The 26,951-nt window shown below is 36.1% G+C and overlaps 1 protein-coding gene across 1 annotated transcript in view; it reads right to left on the bottom strand.

Moving 5' to 3' along the window:
* LOC140151095 (transmembrane protein 198-like) overlaps positions 1-26,951 on the bottom strand; it is a 108,611-nt gene that overhangs the window by 54,736 nt on the left and 26,924 nt on the right. Inside the window, 1 exon segment of the mRNA XM_072173310.1 lies at positions 14,150-14,280. The gene's annotated coding sequence lies outside the window, so the exon portion shown is untranslated.

Consider the following 26,951-nt stretch of genomic DNA (forward strand, 5'->3'; position numbering starts at 1 on the left):
ATACGCTTCCTATCTTTGATAACAGGCCTAATAGAAATACGTGGCTTTTGTACATGATAAGCTCAAATGCACCTCTAGTATATTCCACAAGATATTACAACCCTTCTGTCTGAAAAATCTGCAGAGAAGATTGGGCTGCCCGAAGCTATATGATACATGAATGTAGTCACGTTAATAACTTTGTCGTTAAGAAGCATACTATCTATATTTAGACATAGGTTCTACACAATTTTTTTTCAGGCCAATCAACTCTGTAAGGCTTTCTGTGATGAAACAAGATTGCACGCAACTGTTGCTTCAAATGCAAATAATTCAATATCTGATCCACTCTCCTTCCATTCTATCCGCTTGTTAAAAAGCAGATGAAAACACTTCAAACTGAAGATGGCCTACCCACATCATGTCTATTTTTACTCTTTCAGATGTAGAACTTGACGTTTCAGTCAAAACATCAACAAGTTACTGTCTGAAACATCAACCAGTGCAAACAGAGTTAAACTTCAACCTGCAAATTATACATGGCAAACATGGTAGTTTACAGGGGGTCCAACAGGGTAGCCAAAATTTTATCAGGGGGGTGGGTGGAGCAAAGGGGGACAAGGTGATTTTGAAGAGGAAAGTTTTATGAAAATCGTAAAAAAGGCTTAAAAATATAAAAAATATCATAGTTACAGTATCTCACAGGGATCAAGAGAGGGGAGACAAGATGTACCATGGGAGCAGCTTCCCCCTTTGCCATGCCGGGACCTTCAACCCCAGGGGCTGGTAGTCCATCCAGGTGGTGGGCGGGGTGGCTAAGTGGCTACAATGTGCCAAACAAACAGGTAAATAGACTGATTTTGCATGTCTTTGGCATCCCCCCTCATACATCAGGATTTAACCATGTCGAATCATCTTTCAAACTTGTCTACCCTTAGAAAGGAAGAACATAAATTTTTTGCTGATGAATCAGAGATGATACTGGAATAATGCCAGGTTTATTAATACACAAGCACAAGTTCATCATTTTAAGAGGGCAATCAACTATGCAGTGTTCTTGCACATTTTAAACAAATTGAATCACATTATGAAATATCTGAACAAGTGAGAAAGGCCCTTGCCAAGAACTTTTTACATGAAAGGAAGGAAGGCAAATCAAACATGTTGTTGTTCCAGAAGGCAATCCGATATTCAACTCATTCTCTCATTTCTAAACGTGTCCAATACAGACAATGAAAAACACTTCACTTGGCTCACATATCTGTGCTTTCCTTGTCAAACTTGAAGTATTTGGATCAAAACATGCCTGCTGCATACTACAGAACAGCTCCAATTGGTTTAAAACATCGATTTATCAAATTTGGGATGTGAGGGGAAATTCACAGTTTAAACAGTACTTATTAACCTCTTTTGTAAAATTTGCTCTGAAAGTTTCCACTTTTCTGTCGTTTTATGCATAAGGCAGGTTACTATAATGACTACTTATATATTGGAACTTAACTGGTTGGGATAACTTGTTGGGATTTTGCCATGGCTCTAACTAGAGCTATGGATAAGTCCTGATTAGAATTTACAACTGCAATCAGATGTTTTCTTGTAAATTAACAGCATTACAATTCTGATATGTTCAATGCCTGTGACTTTGCATGCACACTACAAGATACCTATTTTGATTGCCTGCACAGGTACACCATCACCACAAGGTACCTGACTGAGTACCAACATAGTGCCCATGCTGCTCCTGCACATGACCCATCAGCAGTGGTACTGCACTGGTACTCCACAGGTACTCCACTGGTACTGCACAGTACCAGCCAAGTACATTGGTGACTGTGTAGGCAGCCTAGGAATCTTATAGTGTACATTTTATAATATGCTCAGTGTCACGACTACAAGTGACTGATTTGAAAAAGCACTTTCTGTGTTCCAAGCTATGCAAAGCCATACTCGAATAAATTTCAGACCTTCCAGTTCCAGTTTTTGCCATAGGCCTTTTTGCCACTTGGTTAAAAGGAAAACATTAAAGCGTCCAATTCATTGTAGACTACTTGGATACAGTCTCATTCTATATTTGGTCGGCTACCCTTGATTTTTGGTCAATTATAAATCTGACCAAGCACCACTCTCCTTTATTATTTTCTGAAATAACACCAGAATTTCCTGCGTTTATTGAATTTTACCCGCTACTAAAAATAGTCACCATGGAAACAATCACAAGTGACCTAAAATTAGCCAAAAATGTTGAAATGATTGGCAAATAATTTCCTCCCTGCCCAAATATAGCCAAAATCAAGCTATTCAAGTTTACATCCATACACCCCCTATGGAAGACACGGCCTTAGATCTCCCCACACAGAGGGTGTAGATTTCAACAGGAGTCACCCATTCAGGTTACTCCATTTAAAATTCATGCTCCCTGTATGGAAGATTAAGGTCAAGTCTAAAATGTCTTCCATACAGGGGGTGTATGGATTTCAAATTAAATAGCCAAATCCCTGCTTACCAAATTAGAGTTCAGAAATTTCACAATCAAATTAGATGTGCCAAATTTGCGTGCTCCATTCAATATGGTGCACACAATGCAAATTTTATCAGTGTCCAGGTCACAGCTGCTAACAGTCAATTCCAAACTATTTGATTCTATAGTATATGATTTAATTTTGAAGATACCCAACTATATTTTTGTGAGGTACAGAAAAGAATGTTTTGTTGACATTGTGTACAATTGACTTTGCTGGCTTTAAACACAATGTATTACATAGATCCGGGCAGACAACCAATCCATTGTGGTATAACTTTGTAGGGTTGGTCGTATACCTGATGCTATCTGATACGTAGTATCCAAGTGCTCATGTGATGTATTTTTTTAAAGAATAAATGTCAGTAATTTTATATTTGAAGCCTTTCTCAATTTCTGCAGATCTTTCTCTGAATTCCACCCAACTATGCCTCTCCAACCTACTTGAAGGGGTATGATAGTACACACATATGGTCATTTTCACGGTAAAGGGTGTAACTTTTGATTTTTAGGGTCAAAATTTCAAACCACTTAAATATGTTTCTGTTTACTGAAATCATGCATAGAAGCAACTTAAATTCAAGTAAAATAATGTTTCAAGGCTTAAACCTTTTGATTTCTAATAAAAATTTGACATTTGCATAACATTTTGGTTAAAATCTAAGAAAAAATGTATTTTACATAACCTCAGAAAATTTTGACATGAAAGCTGGAATACATGTGAAATTCCATTCCAAAGTAAGTCAACAGATATAAGTTAAATTTTATACCATGTTTTGCTATGTTTGTAATTGCAGTTTTGAACATTTTTAACATCAAGTGTCATTTACAATGGAAATTTCCAAACCTTAAACATATTTTTTAAGTTTTAATTGGGTTCCTAAAATAATTTGAATGTCTAACTTCATGTACAAATACTACTTGATGAAAGGAACCTCCCAGCCAAGTTTCACAGAAATTGGAGTTATTTTTTTTTTTGGCAATTCAAGCGATTTGTGTTTCGGAGGCTTCAGTTAACAACACAGGTGATCATAAAAGTAAAATATTTAGCTAACTACTACAAGTTGACATAAAAAAATAGGTAAAAAATATCACAATTACCAATTTTCATGCTTTGCTTCTAAGTATTGAATTTCAGTTGTGACAAAAATTAAATTATCACAGCAAGTCATTTTTTTTGTTTCGGAGGCTTCATGTTAACAATTGTTAAACATTGCAGAAGTAGTTTTTTGAAAACAACAGTGTTGGGATCATCTAAGCTGTTATTTTCTTGTGTGTATTGAATCAATGATTCTATGCGGCAGATATTGTAGATTTATCACACATTAATTTTTTCACCCATTTGTTAAGTATGGTGTTTTTTGCATGTGAAGCCTCCGAAACAGGCTTTTTAAGGTATCAGTATATTTTTCAAACATTAACCATAATGTCAATTTTTTTAAATTTATGACATTCTGCACATATCAAGTAATAATTACAATGCAGATATCAGTATGAAACACACCAATTTAGATATGCATAGATGATAATTAAGTTTACTGTTGTTTGGGCTTCATTTGTTTCGGAGGCTTCAATTGTTAACGGAAAGTTTGTATTGGGTCCCATTTTCAAACGGTGATATATATCTCCACGATTTAAAAACATGTGACTTGAGGATCTACTTTGCTACATTTTGATAAATAGATTGGATGAGCTCTTTTATTTATATTTGCACAAGCTTGCTGAACAGTTTGTTTCGGAGGCTTCAAAAAGTTAACGGAAAAACGGCTATTTGAAGTCAAGATTTTATAAAATTTTTAAAAGCTTGCAAATCGGCTAATTTTTGTTACCCATTTCAAGTTAAGATAACAACTGTTATAAATCAAGAAGAAGTGAAGAAATAACCAAGAATTATGAACCAAAGCTACACCCACAAAGTTTGTTAACAATTGTTAACGGAAAATGAAGCCTCGAAAGCGACAAATATCGAAGTCCGGTTCTCAAAAATACAGGGCCGTTCACAATTAAATCTAATGTGGCAGTGTTTACTGAACATATGACTGTACTTTCAGGATAAGAAAAATTATCCATGAACTAACTGAAGAAAACACAGGGTTTTACAAAATGTTACTGTTTTTTATAGTTTTTCCAAATGGCAATATTAAGTACATTTCGTCACACGGTCAATCTTTACATCAAACTTGGCTTCAAATTTCATTTTGACAGATATTTGATGATCCTAACCAAACCCAGTCACACTATCAAATATTTGCATCAAATGTTTTTGAACTATTGTGGCATTAGCATGGTCACTGTATGAAGAGGAAGGACAATCTTAATAATAGTCATATGTTGTATTATGTCTTTATATACTCATACTGTTGATTTTGCCTTGTCTTGTTCTGTAAAATTAAATTAATATTAGGCCTATAGGCCTATTAGATTAAAAAATAAACATGTTAAAATAACACATTTTAACAAGCTTTGAAACTATGCTATTTTTAAATAGTATACAGTTTCCTTTCTGTTAAAAATCTAACTATTAAAGTAGAGGCTTTACATTGTTTTTCATACAGATGTTTACGCATAGCCCTTAGCATAATGCTTTACCATTAGGCCTACACATTAAAAATAAAAAAGTGTGGATCCTGAGGAGGATCCTTTTATTTTTTATCAAAAGATAAGTGTAAATACCCATATAGGTGATATATGCTGAACATATAGACATATAACCTGAGATTAAGGAGGAGGTCTTTTTATTTTATTGTTCTGGTAGGCAAACCCCCTCTAATGATTAAGAACCTTCCAGAAGTGTTTCTTGGCTATATAGAAAGTATCGTTATCTTTATAATCCTCACTTTGATGTTCCTAAAAGAACCTCATCCTCTCAAGTAGGTTACAGGTTTTATACCTCTAGACATGAATGATACTAGTTTAAACATTGAGCAACTTACCATGCAGCAAAACAAAATTCTGTACTACTTCTAGATACTGATACACAGTGATACTGATATTATATTGACTATGTCAAAATTTTCTGTGAAAATCCCTCAATCTACCCACATTCTTGTTCTATAATTGGCTCATGATTCCCTAGGTATTGTAAAATTTGAAGGAAAAATAGAACATGTTGTATTTTCTTGCAAACTATTTTGACATTCCTGTAACCCCAAATAGTGTAAAGATTGACCAAACAGTGGCAGGCACACGGTCAAATTTGTCTTCAAACTGCTATGAACCAGGTGCAGGTAATTCATCATTGCCATTCCCTATGGAAGTATGTTGGCAAAGATTGACCGTGTAGCCTGCTAAAACTGAACGCAGTAACTCCCAAAGCTGATTATGCTACCCAAGGTAGCTGCTAACTAGATGACTTATGTGGCCAAAAATGATGGAATTCTGTGGCTTTATTAGAACACTACGGATTAAAATGTTAAAAATCCAAAGTTACACCCTTTACCGTGAAAATGACCATATACATTATGATCAAACACTTTCTCTCTACCACTCAAACTACCCTATAATACTTTTTTACCAAATCTTATCTCTAAAGCAAGTTTATACACCCCCTTTTAGACTCAATTTATAATATTTAAAAATGCAAGTTTAACATGATCAGTTTTGCATTGTGTTAATATATATGTAAACAAGTTGTTTATCTGGTCATCAGCAAACATCCCTTTTCACTTTGTGTGTTTGTTTGTTGGATTATTTACGCATAATGTGTACCCTCTGGACATCACTTCCAATACTATCCCACCCGACAATAAATGTCTCTGCTCTTCACAGGAACTGGAGGTGTCCTATCAGTTTTATCAAGCCTGTATCTGTCCCTAGAAGATAACTCAGCTCCCCAAGCTCCCTTCTTCACTCCTGTGGGTTATTCTCCCAAGCCTCTCCCACCCACATGATTCTTTCTACCCCTTAGAGATCAAAAAGATGCACAAGTTGCAGATTTCTACTCAAGAATCACGTCAGTTTCACTTCCATCTGGCATACATCTCACCTTCACAGGAGATGAGATTGGGCATAAATGTCACATATTCTTTCTTTCAAGAATGAAACTCCTCCCTAAATAGTAGCCTGACATTTAAAATTGATCTATCAAATTCTAGGGCAAACTTACCTGAAGCTCCTTTATTCTGCCTTGAGTCAAACAGAATGAGCACTGAACCTTTATTCTCAAATTTGTGGAAACTTGACTTAAATGATCATTTACCCAATCATCTCAAGCGTAGGCTTATTCTAAAGTTGTATCTATAGATATTGTTAGCCTATATAAAAAAATCCAATGAACATGTTGAATGTTCAAAAGAACATATAAGATAGACACATGAATAGTACATTGTCCAGGGGGGAGGGTGTCTAGGATTTGAAAATAATCTGAAATGTGATAATTTTTTCATGTCTTAACTTACGGCAAATATTTGAAAATAACATACAGGCTGCAACCATTTCTTGCAGAAATTTCTATATAGATCGCTGCTCTAACAAATCAACTAAATAAGAAAGACAAGTTTCGGTTTCAGACGGATTTACGACAAAAGCAAACTACTCATTGATAAGCCAAACAGTATGCTTACATTATAATGCACCTGTGCCCTTGTATTAAGGATACAAATGTCAGCATTTATTTACATCAGACATTCTCATCATCATGACATTTTGTATTTTCATCCCAAAAGCTATAACAGGTGCAGAAATTCTTTATTTTATTTATTTATTTATTTCTATCTATCGCCTCACAAAAGCATTCTGCTGCATCCTCTCCTCCGTGGGGTTAGTATTCTCCTTCAGGTGAAGGATAAATATAGGCCTAATGCATTCTGTATAGATTACTTTGAAATTTTGATGAGCTTCATTGTGCTGTAAGAAAATAGTATACAGCCATCGTGTCTCCTGGTAATGTAAAACTGCATGGGGAGAACAATTTATGCCTGAAATGTTACCTGAGAACATTCATCTTCATTTTTTCCCTAAGAAAATTGGAATTTTGATAGCACTGGGATTATTGTATTGGGTCTTATTTGACAGGTAATTTTAGGGCTAAAAATATGATAAAATAAAATGAGCATAATTGTGGCATGTTGCGCATAACACTTGATATTCATTGCATATACTCTCTAAGCCATTATGATTATATACATGTATCACGTTACTTCTCAAAAGTGCATGGCTATGATTCAAATTGTTGTTGAAATTTATGATATAGTTAGTCTTTAACAAATTGTATATTAATCTTTACTCAGAGCAGCCAGCAGCCCAGCGCATGTAAACATTGGACAAAAAAAAAGCATCTGGCCGGATTCGCACTGGAGACCTTCATTATACTAGCGCACCTCTCTAACCAACTGAGCCACAGATCAAGGCACACTACAGGCGGCGAATGGCATGATAGAGCCGGCAACTTGTGAAACCGCCCGGCCGTATGGCATTTTCCATATACTCAGTTAGTTTTGTGGGGTTCATTATCGAACCCCAACGGTTTTAGCATGTATTTATATTATTTATTAACATAGGCCTATTTGTTTGTGATATTTCAAGCGTTTTAAAATTTCGAAATAATCCCATTCAATTACACGGTTGACGATGAAAATTTACTGAATTTAGAGAATGCAATGCGACCACCACCTGGCACACTACAGGATAATGGAATATTGACATCTATAGGTATTAGGTTGTAACGATGTTTGTCACATTAATTCCTAGCAGAAGGTATCAGAACACAAAGTATTCGCTGGTGTAGTCCACGTTGGAATATGACTGTTGCTAGGTCAACTGGCTCACGCTTTCTTTGTTACGAACCACTTCTCAGAATGATCACAACAGAAAGCCTATGGCATATCATAATTTGGAACAGGTGTATGAGCCCAGGCTTGAACCAATAACGAATGGTTACTAACGTGCACTACGGCAGCGAATAGATGAGGTGACATGCAACGTCATACCACACATCTGCTCCACAGTTTTCATTGTTCTTTACCTGGCGTGCATCATGTTTTGGTGAGAACATTTTACTTTTAAAACTCTCACCAAATCAAATATTTGGCATTAAGGCTATTGAACAGTGAATTGATCATGTACAGTTCCCTAAAACCATATCCACGGACTAGTTGCTTCGCGATTTGCTTACATCCGTTTATAAACATTGCTGTCACCACATCTATAGGTATGAAAGAGAACTCGCACATCATCCACCCCTTTAATAGGACTGGTACGAAATTTCACCAAGTCTACAAAAAGCGTCTCATTTTCAGCCAGCAGCCATGATTCAGCCCACTCGTTTGTCACTATGTTGACTAAATATCATGTAGTGGCCTGTCTTTGTGTACAAGACGCACAAATATACACTTTGAGGCTGCATACATACATCCAGGCCAGTCTAGATCTGTGTTTGATACCTGGGGATGTACATTTTAGCTTGGTGCCTGAGTGAAAAGCTAGAATCAGTCTTCCTACCTTCAGGGTGAAGTCATATCCCATGCTCAAAGTAGATCATTGTATCCGATACAAATAGAAAACTTCAAAATAGATAGTTGCCAATACTGTATATTGTATTGTATCAAGTTTTTGCAAATTTAATTTATTACATTTAACTTTTTTTTATCACTTTGAATTTGCAAACGTTTTCATTAATCCTCCATCCATCTAGCCTTGCCTTGGCACTGCTGCACGATCATATTGATACCTAGACCCGGGACCTAGACATCTTGTGGCTATGTTATAAAGGGCTTATAAATTGTAGCAGAGATTTATGTGCATGCAATAGTAATGTTGTGGTGAAAAGTGACAGAAACGATTTATTCATTCATTCATTCATTTATTTTAATCAGTAAATACTGACTTTGTTCATTTCAAACATTTTCATTTAAAAACTCCTATTGTAAGATAAGACTTATAGAGGATCCTATTTTTAGGAAGGCGGTGGCTTGACTTACACATGCACATTGATAGAAGGGACTATACATTGTATGTTTTGCCTACTGTCAATATCATCACAATGATCTTGTGTCATAAAGTGAACTAGTCTCTTTTTCTATGTGACTGGGAGATGTGTCTGTGTGAATGGACAGGGTATTTAAGTGTACATGTTTATTTGTCTTTATTTGACTTAGCAAGTGTGAGAATGGATATTTCATTCATGATATGCAGCCTGCACAAGAGCACCAACCTCATATCCAGGTTTCTTTATTTTGCTCATTCCCAGCCACTTTTCTTCTTCATTCTCTCTGTGAACTGAACAAGTTTCACCTACTGTATAAGTGGTAATTTTTGCGAGGGTTTTATTTTCGCAGATTTCGCGAATGGAGTGCCATCCGCGAAATTAACACCTCGCGAATACATGTATAAATGTATTGCAAGTATAGGGCAAGACTAGGCAATCATGAAAATAACAATCCCAAAATGTGTCTCTCTCACTCCAATTCACGAAAATAACTGCTACTTGAAAATAACCACTTATACAGTACTTCTTTATAAATGTACACTATAAATTATGTTGTGTCTATTTTGATATGATGACACAATGTCATTGTGCTGATATTGACAGTGGGCAAAACATATGGTTCCTTCTTATGTGTATTAAGTCAAACATTTCATTCCTTTAAATGCGATCATATTGGCTCTAGATTAGTCTTACCTTACAATGGCAGTTTTAATGAAAACCTTTGGAATAAACAAAATTAAATATTTTGTTGGTAAGAATAAATAATTCTCCCTCACTCTTCACTCCAACATTACAAGTGCATGCACATATCTCGGCTACATTTTTTACGCTTTTATTGGCACAAGGTACAATGTATGTGTATCAATATGATGCAGCAGTGTCAGGGTAAGGCTGGATGGATGGCACTGTGTGCTAGAGAACAGACAAGGATGCTAACTACATCGTGGGTGTGCATTAATTTTCGTATAAGACAGGCTAGTAATGTAATTAATAGTGCTGAAATACATTGGTAGCTAATCTTCTTTGAAATAAAGTGAAGCTAATATGGCGCTTAGCGATTATTGGCAAGTTCTTGTCAGAAACCAACTTCTGGTTATGAATAAAATAACATTTCAAGAAAATTTAACATGGTAGACTAGACTTTTTATATTTTTGTAACTGAATTACCAAAGTTGAATTTCATGTCTTATAAGTAGAGTCAAGGGCTATATTTCAAGTTGAGATGCATTATTAAGTGTGCTTGTGCTTGCTTCACCTGATCCATGTTCAATTCTGAACTTTCCTGGAGGACCCACAGGATAGGACCACTTCTGCTAGTACAGTACACTTGCTATAAAGGTATTGACTCTGAAGGAGGAGAGGGAAGCAAGTCTCAATTTGAATTTCAAGTGGAAGCCCCACTTTTGGTTCAAGTTCCTTAGGGAATTAGTGAAGGTTAAAATTTAGCCATGTAATTTCTGTTCTGTCTGTCATCAAAGTAACAGGTGTAAGTCAGTTCTTCTGTGGTGAACTGGCCAAGCCGGGCTTCCTGTTTAACAACAGGCTACAGCCATAGATTCAATTCAAAATCCCGCTCTTTCCGATTGGGAATTGGTAGGGGCATAGCAAGAGCCTGGACAAGGAGCAGTGCAGCAGGCCCTTTAATAAACTCCCTTATCAGCCCACTCCCTTTTCTCTTTCCCCCCTTATTTAATTTTCACTTTTGCTCGGGGTCCATGAACCGTTGAGCCCATGGACTTTGTCCACCCTGTCCACCTGCTTGCTACGCCCCTGGGAATTGGCTAAAGGAACCATGGCATGCTCTGTCGCGTAGAGGAAGGATATCAGCCTGTCAGTCCCGAGTACAGAGAGCCACACATGTACGTCTTAATTTGAGTCACTCAAGCCGTTTAAGCCTAAAACGGTAATGTTCTTAATTAGAGCCGCATATATGTAAGATGCAATTGTTCAAGTCGTTAGGTAATAGTCTTAAGAAGTAAACCATTTTTAGTGAAACTTGATCCTCCAAATTATTTTCAATCTTTAAGGCAATGAGTCAATATCACTTAACTAGTTAACCATAAACCATTGCTCTAGAATCTGTGATCTATGCATGAAGCTAACCTTCCTTAGAGTTGCAGATATATCAGCAAGAGAGTGGTCAAAAAACAAATCTTTCAAGATGTTACTTTATTACCTAGTTTGCAATCGTTGTCTTGGTGTGATTCATGCCAACAGGAAAGACATCACACCCACAGGTCATCAGATTGCATAGGTCTGTTCATGCAAAGTAAGATTCTGTCACATCTTTCCTTTGATTTAATTACATGGATTAACACCTGAAGGTTATTTGAAATCTTGATTGCCATGTCCGATTGATATGGTATAATCTACGGGCAATTGGTGAAGTTCAATGTCATTTAACGAAAATGCATCTATATAGCACTGAGAAGTGATGAGAAGCAAAGCAGAAGTCTGGTTCATGCGTAACTGAATGAGATATGCTATCCCTATGTGTGAGATATTCTGATCTAATCAGCCCAAAGGAGGCAATTTTGAAAATTGAATTATTATCATCAACTTACCCTTTAACCAAATGCACTATTACTAAAATCTTCATACCTTCTATTTAAAAACAATCTGCTTGTTTTAAAGAAGAAAAAATGTTACCCAAACGGTTACATTTCAGCACATCACATCATAGCTCCCATTGGGTGCCCATTCCTTTTTAAAGGAATTTTTATTATCCCTAGCGTAAACTTGCTTGGTTGCAAAGTTATTAGCTTTCATATGTTTTTTTTCTGTTACCGATTGCTACTGTATTTCAATTTCACAACTGTCAACTTAGCTTGATGAATCCAATCAGGGCAATCACATAACAATTAAACATTGAAATACTGAAAAGCAAAGGGAGTACCAGAGCTCCCGCCAGAGCTACATCATAAGCTGAATAAGACGTACTACATGCCTATCACTGTCACAAAAAATGGCAATGAAGAAGGCTACCCCTAAAGTTCAGCAAAAGTTGATCAGAGAACAAAGATCACCACCTGGACAAGCTTTGTGATTACTAGATTTGTGATGACGCAAGTCCTAATTAAGCATTTCACACATAGCACATCCATCTGTAAGCTGGTGCGAATCCTCTAGCTTTGATCAGATTGATCTAAATCCTGGAAAATCCACAGCATTAAATACTTACAACATACACATACTTGAGTATTATGGAGAGTGAGAGTGATCATAGCTCTCCTCAAACTATTATAGGGAGAGTGATCCTAACAGTTCCTAAAATTCCTCAAGAGAATGATGCATAGGTCCTCTACGATTGTTAAAGATCCATTTCAGTTTATGTGATGAAAGTCTCAACATTTACAGCAAATCATTACAGCACAGAATAACATGACATAATGTCTCCTGGGAATGTCCCTAAACAATTCATACCTGTATCTTGGATGTACAATCCATACCAAGACCTTTGTTGTTGAATTTCTTTCCATTTAATAATCCATAATTCATCTGATTTCATCTGGCTGTAACTTCCAGCAAAGATAGCAAGTTGATTGCACACAGTTAATCTACACTTTCATTAGTTTCATTCATGAGACAAGTGTATACTGCATGCAGATAAATGACTGCATCCTATATTCAACATATCAAGGACTCAGTGCAACTCTGCCGTACCTCCATCAGATTGGCTGGGTAAAATGTTATTCATAAGCATGATTGTATTTATACACAACATTATCCCGAGGAGTAAATGGAGATAATGCAGTGTTGTGCCGAGTCCTCAATGTGTGAGCTTGAGTCGATTGTGGCCAATACCTTGTCTTCACTTTTTGAAAATGGGCAAATCACGAAGCCTTGACGTATGCCATGGATTTATGCATGTAACAACCCAACTCACCTGATGTTTTTAAAATATAAAATCATATCCAACCAGAAATGATGATTCAAGTAAGACAGCACTATCTGCCAAGGTTTCACCTAGCAGCAAGAAACATCCTCACAAAATGTAACTTTGCCGTTAAAATAATATGCCCAAGTCTTCAAAACTTAGTATTAATCTTATTTGGTATTGGAAAAACCCAGCAGAAAGAAAATGTAATCACAGTAATTTTGATATATCACTTGTTATAACTTGAGTATTGTGATCTCAGTGTAAGTTTGAAGGTGACAAGTGCCCATTTTTATTTTGGCACCAAATTGCATTGATCTGAATTCAGTGCAAAGATAATGGCAGGTTTTACATGCCACAATGCTTGCGTTTACTACACATTGATCACTGCAAGTGCAACTTTCAAATTCATGCCTTTTTCTTTAAATAAACACTGCTGTGTTATTAATATTGAACAAAACTGGGCACCTGTACCTATGATATCAAAATGCATGTAAATAAGGCATCTGTCTATGTTTGTAACATATTTTGAATAAGAAATAGTTCTCAAGCTGTAGGCGTATTTATAACAGCCAAGTTACTTTCTGTGAGTGAGGTCTTTATATTCTGCTAGTAACACAATCTTTGATTCAAGTTTATTGCTGAAAACAATTAACTAACATGTTGACTTACCTGACAAGTGTAGAAATTCCTATACAATCTTAGCTATCTGAGAATATTATCATTCAAGATCCAAGCATATCAAGTGGTATTCGATAGTATTCGAATAGTATTCGAATTGTTCCCTCAAATTTGCATAATATCACTGTAACAATCTGTATCAATCCTATAATGTAACAAGTTGCCTCACCTGAATATCCACAGTTTGAATCACAGCTCTAGCCAAGTAAGAACACAATCGCACGTCTAATCACCCTCTACTTAATGTCGGTATCCTGTACGGTTACATTGTATGACTGCTAACTGATGACTTCAAACTTCCTGCAATAAAGAACACAGTGACAAGGTCCATGAGTGAGTGTGCTGCGGTGATGATGACCCCTTTTTAACGATCATATCTAGGAAGCTTTTTTTCTCTTGAAAAGTGACTCACAAGGCAATACCCAACTGACTTTGTCTTGTGGAATGAAAGATGCAGACAAATGGTAATAGCTGCCGTATACCCAACTGACTTTGTCTTGTGAGTATGGAATGACAGATAGACAAAGGGTAATAGCTGCCATATTGTAATATTTTTACAATTATCCATTAATAATGCTTTGTGTGCTTGAGTATCATCTCATGATATATCATGTTATTCTGTTAGTGCCATGCAGTTATGATGAATGTACAAAGCATAGCTGCCTCACACCGTAGAATTCCATCTACAAAGAGTACGCCTCTAAATAAGTGCTTTTTTAGGAAGGAGACAAAAGGCAGGTGCCTTTCACATGATTTGGAGTTTGAGCAACTATACTAATGATACAGTTGGCTGTACAAACAAGTATTATTGTAATACAGTACCAACCTATTTTAATGTTTTTGTGGTGGGTGTCAACCTTTAGTCTCTTTCGCCAAAAAACACTCATTTAGAGGCATATATAAAGTCAATCAGCAGGTTTTTGAGATTTTTCTACAGGTGAAGATGGACACAAGAACACACATATATCAATATTCCCTGCCTCCAACTGGACATTAGTACATCATACTTCAGATGTACTTCTGACTTGCACTTCTGTCTTGCACAGAAATACTACCCTGTTGTTACACTAGCCTGGTGTAACATTTCTTTAGGTCTGCAGATGTTACTTTAGGCAGCAATTCTCCAAAACAGTTTGGGTTTCTTTCAACTTTATTATGAAGACTGCAGCAAAATACCTGTGTGCCGCGTACGATATAGTTCTTAGAATGTGAAAAGCACAGTGTTCTTGATAATGGAACAAAGAAGAAGTATAAACTGCAATTGCAACTTAAATCCATTCCAGCTAACTGGATGTATAATGTTTTCAAGGTCAATGACACAGTTTGTTTCCTTTTCCCTTACAGACTAAAAATGTGATTGTCATCGATTTCAACCCTCTTTGTAGTTCAGTAGGTTTTCTAATATAGTGAATTATTTATGCTGCACTGATCCATATTGTGAATGTTATTCAAGTTTGATGAGAAATCACATACAATGTAAAGATCTTTAAAATAACTACAACAATCTCAAATCTATCCATTTCTGCATTTGCCTTCGGCAAACTTTCCTTTTAATGATGAGTGTACCAATGTTCACCAAGTCCGATGTGATAAAATGTTATTTTAAGCTTTACAAATGCCAAGAAAAAAATTGAAGAGCTAAACATATGGTTTATATAACACATAGCCGGCATTGCAATCCTGCGCATCTCACAAGTTCAAACATGAAGCAATATGATGTACAATAGTCCAAAATGGTGAAAGGGAAGCCCTGGAAACATTTTTGAACTTGGAAGTGCTATGATATCATCGCACAATCAAGCTAACTGGCACAGATCCATATTACTTCTATAACAACATGATCCAATAATATCTGTACTGATTCCAAATGTCTGTTATAAATAGAATTGATTGAGTTATGTGCCAAAAAACAAGAAATTGAAGATCCTGTCTGCGATGTAAATGAACCACACAATACAATAGCTACACTATGACTTCTTAAAACAAAGGATGTTATGGGTGGGTATTATTGGCTTTGTCTGCCATTGATTTGAACTTTTTGTTTTCTAGACTCTTTCTTCCTCCTGTGTTTTCTCAGTAGAGCCTAGAGCATTTTTCAGATGAACTTGTGCACTTGAGATTGCTAATAAATGATTGTAATCGCCCGAAATAAGCAAGTGATAATGAATGAATGGAATGAATGAACTCCCACATGTTTTTTAATGCAGAAAAGGAGGACAGACAACCACAACATCTTGAACATGCTTAACTTCCAGGCCGAAAGCAGTGGGGGCAAGTCCACATTTTAGGTTCTAAAGTAGGAGAAAATTAACAAAGGTCCACATTTTAGGTGATAAATGGTTCAATTGGACATCCACTGGACACCAAAACATGGAAACAGAAAACCTGGTAAGACCCCCTCCCTCTAACATTATGTGTGGATGTTTTGAAACAGGACACTGGACTGGATGTTTTGGATTTGGGGATGGCCACTGGACTGGATGTTTTGGATTTGGGGATGGCCATGTAGGACAGAAGGATATGGCATGCTGTTATAGTTAAAAGACACTTAAGTAAAGTAAGCAAGTGGTTCAAAAAGTCAAACAAAAAAGGGCAATTTTTTGGTGGGTTTTAAGTCCACTTTTTACAAAAAATCTGCACAAATGCACCTCTATTTGCGAAGGTCCACTTTTTGAAAGGCCAGCACCCAACTAAATCCTGCATATGGGCCTGTCAAATTCCTATATTATGTTCCATTACTTAATTTAAAGGTGAATGGACCTTTCATCAAAAATAGAATGTTCCATTATTTAATTCTTTGTTAAGGTGACTTTACACTTTATTAAAATGATTAACTTGTCACAGGTCTCGAAAATTCGCACTCATATTGTGTGAATTTCACAGGTTGTTTGACCTCCGAACCTGTTCTGTCCTTACTTTAGTATCAGCCTAATCAGACGTAAAAAATTGTGTCAATTACAACAAATACCCAATGACATTCGAATAGCAAGATATTGATGAGAGAATTACACAAGCATGATAACTAAATTATACTCTCATTTCATTCCACAATTTCACTCTTGAACAAGATATTAGACACAAAGCCTGAATTGACCAACACTGGTCCGATCAATGACCTACTATTTACCCCTCAATAAGCTTACTGAACATGCTGAAGTTGATATGCCAAGCTTAGCTAACTCGATATTCTCGATCAATAAAACAACTTGTTTCTTTTGGGCTAAATATATATTAAATCAACCATGGCTAACAAGTTTATTATTCATTTTATTATATATTATCTTGATTATGGAAGAGAGAACAATTCTTGCGTTATACGTTCCATACTAGAAATTATGGAAGGTCCGCTGATATGCGGAAATTTTCGCCGAGGGGTACAAATATGAGCAGCTGCAATTTTTTGTATCTAGGATGTACAGGTGGTATGGCTGGTGATAAGATTTTCTGTAAAATATGGCACTAATCAGCTTACAAATTATACAAAGTAGGTGAGCGGGTCATATGTTGGTGCTCTACATCTAGAACAAGCATATCAAACCTAATAACAATGTGAATATCGTCCCATAAGCGTATTGTCTCCTTTGCATATTGTGATGCGATGCTATTATGTTAGATAGCTATATGTGTGCTGCAAGGAGGACTCGGTTTCGAAATGGATAAACAAACTCCTGAGCAAAAGCTTTAGAGCAGTGCAACATAAAACTTTGTCTCTAGGTATATCTGTCTGAGATTTGAATGGCGAGCCCAACTTTTTTTCCTCTGAAGCTGCAAGTGATCAGTGATGTCTAGGAAAAAGTCACAACTTGATTTTGACTTCTCCACTATCGATTTCTGTGCCATGTTACAGTATAAACAGGTACGGTACAGTTGCTATTCGACTGTGACTTCCAGAATCCAGATGCGTGCTGTGAGATGTTGCTTAGGAATAGGAGCATCATTGAATTCAATTCAACATTATACCTTGTTTACACTAGGGAAAAGTTTGATTTTGACTTATTTGCTATAGAATTATAGCCAAGTACATTATACAACCAGGGATACAATGTTACAGTTGCTCATGTTGAATAGGAACATGATCATTGAATTCAATTGGACTTTGCTGTCAAAACTTGTCTTTTGCTAAGTATAAAGAGTCAATTGAATCAAATCATGCTTTTCAGTGTATCCACTGGATAACCATTAAGGTCGTTGCCTTACTACCATGAAGATGACTTCCAGTGGCAGCGCCAGGATTTTTTTTGGGGGGGGGGGGCATTGGGGGGAACAGTGCATTTTAAGGGGGCAAAATTGACAAATTTTGCGCAAAATGTGGAAATTTACGTGATTTTGGGAGTTGCCTCAAAAGTGGGGGGAAACTGGGGGAAAGAAAAAAATTTGGGTGGCAATTGCCCCCCTTGCACTGCCACTGATAACTTCCTGATAGTGTTCATATCTGAGGTCACAATTGAATTCAGACTTTATCGTGGTGTAAACTGTGTGCAGCCACAGATATTGGAACTGTGGTGCAGCCAGCCAGACAACTCCCTGTCAACCCTAGCCTTGTACTTGTAATCGTAACTAAAGATTGACACAGCTGTTTAATTATCTCACTCTCTTCTTAATTAATCGAATTAATTAATAAACATGGAATGACAACCCCACCAGATATCTCCTTATTGGCATCCTCATTTCCCCTACAACTTCATCACATGTTACAAACAAGGTTGCCATAAATTTTCACCCCGAATCGTGGGTCAAATCATCGAAAAGTCATCCAATTTTTCTCGTAACCAAATTGGTTTCTATGGGACATGAAACTACCATTTAGTCACAAGCACTAACATTGAAGTCACCCAATTTATTCCTTAAAGATTATATTAGATTTATTATTATCTTTTCACTCATTAAATGGTTTCTATAGGACAGGAAATTGTCACAAGTCACAAGGAAAATCTTCAAGTCCCCCAATTGGGCTACAAAATCGCAGGTTTGGCAACATTGGTTACAAAGGAATTACATACTTAATGATCAAAATTGAACACAGCGGTTCGTGTGGCGATTACCAAATTAAATTGATTAAACTCAATGATGCACAATAATTACAAAGGGATTAATTCATAAAGACCTGCATGATTAATCACATGCAATATTTTTAAGGTCATTTGCTTTTTATTTTTATGCTAAATATGATTATTGAAAAATATGGTTCGCAAGGCTATCGGCAATGATAACAAGAGCCTTTGTTTTAAAGCAGCACAATGAGTATGAATGGATAGAAAGAACTGCCATGCACTTTCTTTGCAATGGCATAAATTGAACTTTTTAAGCACCTGACAGCTTTATTAGCCAATTGACTTGTATTGTGTTCATTTATTTTGTTAAGATAGCAATCTGCATTCAGTGCATTGTCAACTTAAATGCATTTTGTGCCCTATAAAAACACTGGAAATGTTGAGAACCACAAAAGTATATATGTAAACACGCCCTTGTGGTTTTTGCTACAAAACTAAACTGGGAAACTTTCCCAGAATTTATAATCTGACACATTACTGGCCTCTTGACTATGTATAATGAACTCATGCCAGTAGATTGATTGCTTCCCAGCTATGGTACATACCCACACACACTTGCTGTATTCATTTATCTTCTGATGATGGACCTGTCCTGCATGCTATCTACTGATGACGACATTCTTAATTTTTCTTGACCATCAATTCGCTTTCCAATCAATTTATGCAATATTTTCAGAAATATCTCTCTACATCATCTTACTATAATTTGCCTTATGTTGCGTGTATGTGTGTATGTATGTGTGTAAAAGGCTCCGTCAGTTTTGATCCCAGCCTCGCCAAATTATACGGGGATGCAGAAAAATACGGGAGTGTCGTAAGCTACCTTCGGTCGAAATCGGAGGTCGAAGGTCAAAGGTCAAATTTTAAACTTGGTCCGATTGGGCTGTAATTCATACGGGAGATCAAGGAAAATACGGGCGTGTCCTAAGCTACCTTCGGCCGAAATCGTAGGTCAAAGGTCAAATTTTAAACTTGGTCCGATTGGGCTGCAATTCATATGGGAGATCAAGGAAAATATGGGGAGTGTCCTCGCTACCTTCGGTCGAAATCGAGGTCGAAGGTCAAAGGTCAAATTTTAAACTTGGTCCGATTGGGCTGTCATTTATCACGGAGATCAAGGAAAATATGGGGAGTGTCCTTTCGATTGAAATCGGTGATCGAAGGTCAAAGGTCAAATTTTGGGCTATATGGGAGATCAAGGAAAATATGGGGAGTGTCCTCGCTACCTTCGGTCGAAATCGAGGTCGAAGGTCAAAGGTCAAATTTTAAACTTGGTCCGATTGGGCTGTAATTCATATGGGAGATCAAGCAAAATATGGGGAGTGTCCTAAGCTACCTTCGATTGAAATCGGGAGGTCGAAGGTCAAAGGTCAAATTTTATGCAAAAGGCTCCGTCAGTTTTGATCCGAGTCTCGCCAAATTCGCTGGGGATGGAGAAAAATACGGTGAGTGTCATAAGCTACCTTCGGTCGAAATCGAGGTCGAAGGTCAAAGGTCAAATTTTAAACTTGGTCCGATTGGGCTGTCATTTATCACGGGAGATCAAGGAAAATATGGGGAGTGTCCTTTCGATTGAAATCGGTGGTCGAAGGTCAAAGGTCAAATTTTGGGCTATATGGGAGATCAAGGAAAATATGGGGAGTGTCCTACGCTACCTTCGGTTGAAATCGGAGGTCGAAGGGCAAAGGTCAAATTTTAAACTTGGTCCGATTGGGCTGTAATTCATATGGGAGATCAAGCAAAATATGGGGAGTGTCCTAAGCTACCTTCGATTGAAATCGGGAGGTCGAAGGTCAAAGGTCAAATTTTATGCAAAAGGCTCCGTCAGTTTTGATCCGAGTCTCGCCAAATTCGCACAGGGGATGGAGAAAAATATGGTGAGTGTCATAAGCTACCTTCGGTCAAAATCGGAGGTCGAAGGTCAAATTTTAAACTTGGTCTGATTGGGCTGTAACTCTGTGGGTGGAATCCTTGATGTGAGGGGAATGCAGAGGTCACATTTGGTTGAGATCGGTAAAGAATTGGGCTCAAAATCGGTGAAAATGTGATTAAGTTAGGCGTGCAGCCTAACTTATTTTTTTCTTGCCATTTCTTTCTTTCCTCTTCTTCTTCTTTCTCACAATTTGCTACTACTCCCACATCCTTGATCGGATTTCGACCAAACTCAGTCACAAGCAGTATTGGGTAGCTGGCTACAAAAGTTATGGATTTGTTTAACGTCCGAGGTCATCCAGGGGTCACAGGGTCAAATAAGGTCATTTTAACCGAAAATGCTCCGATTGAGCTGAAATTTAAATGCAATGATCCTTATGACATTCTAACCATGTTTAAAACATGTTTAAATTTATTTAAGGTCATTAAGGGGCCATAAAGGGGTCAAAGGTCAAGTTTTTCAAAATGCTCCAATTGAGCTGAAATTTAAATGCAATGATCCTTATGACATTCTAAACATTAAAAAAAAATTTAAGATTCATTTAATGTCATTAAGGGGTCATAAAGGGGTCAAAGGTCAAGTTTTTAAAATGCTCCAATTGAGCTGAAATTTATATGCAATGATCCTTATGACATTCTAAACATTTAAAAAACATTTTAAGATTTATTTAAGGTCATTAAGGGGTCATGAAGGGGTCAAAGGTCAAGTTTTCCAAAATGCCCTGATTGAGCTGAAATTTAAATGCAATTAGCCTTATGACATTCTAAACATGTTGAAAATAATTTAAAATTCATTTCAGGTCATTAAGGGGCAATAAAGGGGTCAAAGGTCAAGTTTTCAAAATGCTTCAATTGAGCTGAAATTTAAATGCAATGATCCTTATGACATTCTTAACATGTTTTAAATATTTTGAAATTCATTTAAGGTCATTAAGGGGTCAAAGGTCAAGTTTTCAAAATACCAGCTTTCCACGATCAAGGTATATTAAAATGGCAATTAATGAAACAGTCTTATTAAAATTAATACTATCCAGCACAGTAGGCCTATTGCTGCTTTATCAGATCGTCACAATCATCCGCCTAACTTACCTCGTGCCCTTGCAAAGGGCACAGTTGCTCTAGTTTCTTTTTTGTTTTATCCAAAATCCACAGTAACCATGGCATGGCACCCTGAATGCCCTCTCTGTTAATCTATAAATAGCTCTGATGATATATGCTCTGATCATGCTGATACATGTATAGGCCTTGCACAATATACCAACTCTTGCTATAAAACCAATGTCTTCCACTGTGGGTTTTATATTAACCCATTAAATGAAGACACAAGTAACTATATAAATTAATTGATTTAATTAGTTATCGGTAAATAAGTAATGTCATCTGCGGTCAAAGGTCATCCAAATAAATAAATCAATCAATCAATCAATCAATCAATCAATCAATCAATGGTCATCAAAGTTAATTAATTTATGTCATCCAAGGTCAAAGGTCATCAAACAGAGGTCAAAGGTAATGTGGGCTCCGGCTATGTTGCTGTTATGCATACGGGCATATCGAGCTTAATAATCATTTACGCATACGGGTATTAACTCTAGTAACTACAATTCATCATAATATAATACGAGCAATCAACATATTTAGTCATGGCATCGTCAACTTTTCTTGACCTTCAATTTGCCTTCCATCCATTTAATGCAATTTTTAATATCTCACTATCTATATAAATCATAACTACAATTTATTACAAAATTATACCAGCAATAAACATATAGACTAGGTCATCAGGGTCATTGTCAATTTTTTTGACCTTCAATTTACCTTCTTTTCTATCCATTTATATATGAAATTTTAAACAAATATCTAGAAAATCATAACTTCAATTTATCACAATATCAACAGCAATCAAAATATTTAGCCGAGGTCATTGTCAATTTTTCTTGACCTTCATTTAACCTTCTATCCATTTACAAATATCTAGAAATCATAACTGCAATTCATCACAAAATAATACCGAAATCAACATATTTTGACCTAGGCAATCTTGATAACACAAATTATACTACTAGTACTTGTAATGGCTACGAAACCACAAAGAATTTTCAAGTAGTATAAGTATGGATTTCCAATTTTCTATGTCAGTATTAAGTAATAACTTCCACTTTAAAATTCCATCAAAACTGTTTTTCTAAAACGGACTCAAAAACAACATTGTCCTCATTGATAGATTTTCTATATGTGCTGTCTGAGAGTTTTGCTCCAGGGTTAGTAATTCTAAACAGTGCCCACCATTCTAGATAAATGTAAACTACATGAACAAATGAAGCCACTCACGCTGTTAAAATCAATCTGAATCATTTTAAAGCTGAAACTTCAGTATGGCTTCTCGAAGCGAGGCTGAAATGATTTTACCATAATTTGCAAGAAAGCCGAATACTCCAACCAATAAGAACTAGTATCAGGGTTCACAGCAGGTTCAATTTCAAGAATCATTTTCTGATCCACTGAAGTTGTAGAAGTGTGAAAAAAGAAATTGATTTGCACAAGTATCACAAGCTGTTTTGCCAAATTTATTACAAGAACCAAATCCCCAGCAAAGCATTTTACAGCTCGGATATTTTAAAATATTGGGTTATATAATAAGGGGTAGGCCTTTATAAAGGGTCACATTTGACTAACATTCAAAAATATTTTGAACACATGCTGCAAAAACATTCTAACATAAAGTAATTTAAGTGGTGACAAAATATTTTGCAAAAATGTTTGCCAAAAAATATTTTCCAATAAAATTTTGGCAACAGTCATAAAATTTTATGGTAGTCTGACTCCGATCATACCTATATTTAAATGTTCAACTTATTAAAACATTTTGACCCAAACCAAAACACAAAACACATTTATAAAACGTTTATAACAAAAAACATTTGGGCATTTGTCGGGTCCCTAATTCTCACTGAATTGAACATAACCCCATGTTTTCCCTTCCATTGTTTGTATCTCATAGAAAAGAAACAAATTTGAACTTCTGGCTTAATTCCCCTTTAAAACATCCCAGCACAAGCCTTGCAACAGCAACAGTATCAGCTTACCATTCCACAAAAGCTCAAAAATGTCTAATCCACTAAAGTCAACTTAACTCCATTACCATTTAAGTTTCCAAGTTCAAACTTAGCAGTCTCTCAAAATGAAAATACAGACCTATTATAAACTACTTTCCCTATGGCAGGTAACTAAACTACGTTACAACCATCTACTAGTATTATTTCTACACGTTGCTAAATTTCTAATTTGACCATTTCACCTTTAGCAAGTAAGCCAACTTATCCACTTAGTTCTATTCATATAACCTTTATGGCAAGTTGAAAATGTCAAATTGCGAACATACATTTATCGCTATGTAAACATTTAATTCATATACAAGATACATTTAATTTCCACATTTCCATTTTACTGATAGCCAAGTTAAACATCCTACATGGTGATTTGACATTTCATTCTTGGAATGGTTTCCAAATATCATTTAGCCCCAGTTGAACTTGATTCAACACTGCATAATAGTAAAAAACAAACAAAAGAGATTAAGAGAATTTTGTTAGGTACATTTGTGACCTGCAATAATTGCTCAAATATGCTATATATTTTTAATTATCTAAATGAGTATAATTTTTGAGATGAAACACAGATATGTAAGTAGGACTGAAGAAAAAATCCTACAAATCTGGAAAAAAAATCCTGAAAAAGTGCCTGAATTTGGGCTAAAAAGCCCCAAAACGGGCTGATACTAAATAAAAGTGCGGAAATTAGGACACAAAAAAATCCTACATTCAGGATTAATCCTTCAAATTTACATCTCTGGAAACAACATACATGTACAGTAAAAACTAGAAGTTATCAGACTCCTAAGATAAACATTGCAGATGTGAGATACACTTGGATGAATAATCTGTGAAATATGCAACTTTTTTAACAATACCTTTACAATTTGTTACTATTTTTATTTACAAATTTCAGGTTCACTGGTTCCCAAGTACACTGTATATTGTGCACTTTTCATGCATTGTTCTCAAAACTGAAATGTTCAATGTCTAAATTCATACCGGTTTCACTTCAAATACTGCAAAATCTACAAATGAATTAAAGGTCCTTGAACCCATCGACAAACTCATCCCCAATTTTCCTCATCAAAACTAAGATTTTTTTATCAGAAGAAAGCTTATGATATTTGTCTCATTACCCAGGAAAATTTATGCCCAAGACATGCTTTGTTTTATAGATGGTGTGAACAAAAATGTGGTGCATTGTGGTAACCACATACTAAGTGTGTGTACTATCCTATGGGGCATTGTTATACATGTTTTTGCTTCTTATATCAAAACCACTGGAGCAATACAACTCAGAATTTGGAAACGTATTGTTTTCAAACTGACACTGTGCAAGGAATATATAATGGTAATATTTCTGTTGCAACAGTCTCCCAAAGATTGTCTTTTACTGATCTAATACTTTCAGTGTACAAAAACCACAAATAAATAAAACCAAACACTGTATCGAACTATCAATAATTCATAGCTACATGTATAGTCTATAAACCTGGCCTCATTGACAAAACATGAAATGTAATTGAAACTGTAGTTTCGATCAGTTCTTGAATCTTATTTTTTCCTACTTTGAATCATAATATGCATGCTTACTGAACTGTACAGAATCTGAGTTCATTAACATGCATTTGAATCTTTGAACACATGATTGAAAAGTATGATCAATCAAAAGTATGATCAATCAGACAATGTGGTGAATATGCATTCATAAAATTGCTACATCTGCACCTTTTTTTCAAACAATCAAGGAACAAACAAAAGACAGGGTTCACTGGCAGTGGGTGTCTGCACAACCTGCATGAATAGGAACAAAAATGTATCATTTGGAAACTAGACCAAATGTCTCGTACCACACACATTGGCCAATTATCGACTCAATACAACCAATTTAACAATAGGCACCATATGAATCCACACATTTGCACAGGTTAACAAAGCCTCATTCTTTTGTCTGGACACACCTATAACAGATCAAATCTTTCATTTGGTCTGAATGAGATCTATGGTTTCTTTTTTGACTTTAGATGCTTGACTATACATGTGCTAAGTGGCCACACAAATCCCTATTCATGAGGTGTGGATATGAAATCGAATTTTAACATTCATTCAGGTTGGTAGACACAATGAAACCTAATTTGATCCATTCACTTCATATTCTTTAATATCAAATCATTTATTCTTCATATCAAATGCTAGCTTCCTATTTTTTTGTATTTCAATATAAAATTGCCAGTTGCTTGGATGAATTTTGACAATAGTATAAAGGTTTTCCTATGTTGTGATCAATGGATTAGCTCTTTAATATCCGCAGGGATCGCTGAGGGTGGTTTGTACTCGTATATAAACTAAGTTTTCTATATTATGTGTGTTATGGTATGACCAGCAAATTGAAGTTTGATGGATGGGTATTTCCTTAATTATAATGCACCAAAGTCAGACATGTCACAAGTGATCAGGTCAAGCACATACAAAATCACACAGCCTCAGTGAGCCACTTTATATTTCTATCATTATCAATGAAATTTGGAATGAACCAAGGTAAAAAGTGGTGACCGCTTTTCATTCAGAGAAAGGGAGAAAACTAGGCCCTTCCTTCACTATACATTTGGTTTGGTTTGGTATTGACGTCAATGTTTTTTTGTTGCGCTGCAACATGCTGACAAACCACCTTGTACAATGTACACATGATGCGAGTATGCCAGCGAAATACGCACATACGTCACTGTCGAACTTGAGGTGAACCAAATTATAGATAATGGAGTACATCAATAGAGAGCAAAGATAATGAGTGAAAGGTAGTATTGGCGGTCCCGACTCAAGTTGAGAATACATGTAATGTAACTCCATCTTGGATTTCGCAGTGACAGATTTGAATCGTGTACGCTAACCTAGA

This window comes from Amphiura filiformis, chromosome 4 (assembly GCF_039555335.1).
Source record: "Amphiura filiformis chromosome 4, Afil_fr2py, whole genome shotgun sequence".
In the NCBI taxonomy this organism is placed as follows: domain Eukaryota; kingdom Metazoa; phylum Echinodermata; class Ophiuroidea; order Amphilepidida; family Amphiuridae; genus Amphiura; species Amphiura filiformis.